The sequence below is a fragment of the Formica exsecta genome, unplaced genomic scaffold (genome assembly GCF_003651465.1).
Source record: "Formica exsecta isolate Colony F162 unplaced genomic scaffold, ASM365146v1 scaffold323, whole genome shotgun sequence".
Lineage (NCBI taxonomy): Eukaryota > Metazoa > Arthropoda > Insecta > Hymenoptera > Formicidae > Formica > Formica exsecta.
In genome coordinates, this window is record NW_021850487.1 from 260,753 (window position 1) to 263,646 (window position 2,894).

A 2,894-nucleotide genomic window follows, 5' to 3' on the forward strand; every position below is an offset into this window, starting at 1 on the left:
CCTGCTGAAAAGTAATGGAAACCCGATTGTCGAGAGGCATTCTGTTAGCGCAGCGGTGTTGCCCATTCATAAAACAAACCGGATATCGACGAGTCCGAAGTGCACTAAAGTGTCGTGTGTCCGGAGCACCGTTCGATCGCGATAGGGGATAGCGCGCGTTTAAAAGGACGTTATCATCGCGAGCATCAGCAACTCGCGCAACTTTTGCACAAAACGTCGATAGGTCGTGGAGAACGCCATCGAGCCTCTGAATGAAGACGAGGATGGCGGGCTGGTGGACGGGGGAACGTTATTCGCGTCATTTGTGAAACGCACGCGTTATTCAATGAAAGATTCATCTCACTGACGGAGATTATATTTGACAGGGGTCAATGAACATTGTTTCGTTCAGATACATGGATCGCTCGATACGCTCGGTCGACGGAAGCTCATCTGCGGATGCGAATCGAAATTTCGAACTGTCATCGGGATCTGTCGTTGACGATTCATCGTGATCGCATCGCGTGGATCGATCGAGATCAGCTTTTACCACACGCAAGTTGACACGATTAACGAAGAGATGCTGCGCCGACCAACGGCTGGCGAACCAACTGGCCTCCAACTGGTCCCCGTTATTCGCGAAGCGAACCGGGCGAGGATCAAGGACGTCCCGTCGACGCGCGATCCTGCGAACGTTGGAGGCGCGTTCCTTCACGAGGACTCTATCCGGCGACTTGACGGTGAGTAAGGATTTCATTCATGAGTTCTCTCACCACTGGCGGAGTACGTTGGTCGTTGAAGCGCGGACCAGTGACGTCATAGCGTCGCGGCGCCTGGCGTCAGACTGGCTTGACGGTGACATTACGTGGAAGTGTGTTACGATAGCGCAAGCGCGTCACTCGAACCTGAAGGGGGATGCTCGAATATCCTCCCTCCCCCGTTATCCCCCCTTTACAACGGAGTTCCTCCGATTCCACCATCTTCGATCCTCCTCGCTCTTTCTCCTTCTCTCTATTCCTCTCTCCATCGTACCTTATACGCTCTCGCCGTCTCGGTCGATCGCGTTCTGCGTCGTTTCCACTCTTGTCCGCCTTTCCCCAATTTTGCCTTTGTCCATTTTCCTTTTCCTTCTCTCGTCGAATATTTTTCCATCTCGATTTCTTGCACGAGTGCGCCGGCTCTTTTGCGGATTCTTTTCTACCACTTCATTCCTTTCTTCCCGCTCTCCTCTGTGACGAAATACCTATCCACTTTCATTTGACCATAGTTCTCGTCTTACAAATATTGTTAGCACCCCGTCGCATTCGGGGAAAACTTTGAGCCCCGGCGTGCCTCGTAAAGTTTTATTATGGAATTAACGCCGGCGAATATTCAAAAGAAAGTTCGCGTTATTATTATTATTTATCATGGTCCGCTCGTCCGCCGGCTGTGTACCTGTTTCTAACTTTGTCACAAACTATAATAAGTATTACTTTGCGTTGTGGTTGCTCGTCCGTCCATTTTTACGCTTAAAATTGTTACCGTTTCTGTTAAACTAAAAGAGAACCAGCGTGAAACAGTATTATAAAATATGTTGACAATTTTATCTTGGAAAATATTACGTATCAACAAATAATAAGGTAAAGAAATGTAATGAGATTTTTCTTATGGTCTTTTACGGTGACATAATTCATCGCAGCTGCGCTATTTAAAAGAATATTCTTAGGAAATGAAAAAAACTTAATAATGACCACGCTATCTCACGCTGATGGCTTTACTTCGAGAATGAAATAGAAAAGATATAAAGTGGGAAACGAGTGTAAAGTAAAGAAATATGGGGGAGCGAAACGCGGCGAAAGTCTTCCCGGTGCTTCATCCCGATGAGATCAATCACTTAAAAACGCCACCGGAATCCAGAGGAAAAGAGAGAAAGAAAGAGAAACGTATTCGCGCGAAACAACATTTTTCGATTTTTCGATGTGTAGTATATATTTCGCCGGTAACGGATTTTTCGTTGCGCGTCGACTGTTCCGTGGGTCTGTTTGGCAAATTCAACGCGAGGGATCTAAATCGGAGCCGGATCCATGAATAAAAGAAAAGGTTTGCGTGATACCGCTGATTCGCTGGTTCGATGACAAAACGATTTATTTCAACCTCCACCGTCATCTCCGTTAATGTTTGAAAAACTGGTTATATTGCCTACACATATATATTGATAAACTACATGATAAAAATTTTTTTTTTAAATTCAAACACATTTTTGTCTGAATTTTCAGGCGTTTCTGGGTATCTAAAATTAATCTATTTTAATCATCGGAGACGTTTTTCTGAAAGTTCAGAAAAGTGTGTTTGAAGATTGAAGTGTCTTTGTAAAAAGGATACTTTGTTTGAAGTTTCAGTCAATTTTTTCACAATGTATATTAATAGATTTATCATAATAATAATTATATGGTAATAAATAAAAGTCACGATATTTTAAAAAGAATATCTCGTGAAATATTTGACGGTCGCTCGCACGGAGAGTGTATTATTCCCTCATTATGGTTTACTTTTACTCTTAATCCTTTCTCACGCGATTGTAATTAATCAGGCGACGTCGCGGTAATAAATTCTCAGCGACGTCTAATTATCTCCTCGAGATAAAAGCCCCAAGAGCGCGCGTCGGCGTTTCCTTCTGCTCGAATCCGTGCAGTTTTTCGCTGACCATCGCCTGGATGCCGGGGCAATCCGATTTACTCTCCAGTCCGTTCTTATTGGCTAGCCACGGAAGCCGTAACTACTGTATGTACGTATCAACTTCTGGAAGACAATGGCATTTTCCTTCCCCCCTCTCATCAAGTAATAAGAAAAGTGCTCGACGCGACATACGTCGAACACAGTAATGGACAGGGCGCAATCCAAAGTGGAGCACGTCAGCAGTCCCGGCGATCCTCGGC

At 44.9% G+C, this 2,894-nt stretch overlaps 1 protein-coding gene across 1 annotated transcript in view; it reads right to left on the reverse strand.

Moving 5' to 3' along the window:
• Positions 1–819, reverse strand: part of LOC115238159 (frequenin-1) — a 43,192-nt gene extending 42,373 nt beyond the window's left edge. Inside the window, exon 1 of the mRNA XM_029811747.1 lies at positions 530–819. The gene's annotated coding sequence lies outside the window, so the exon portion shown is untranslated. The remainder of the gene's footprint in view (positions 1–529) is intronic.
• Positions 820–2,894: the final 2,075 nt, after the last annotated feature.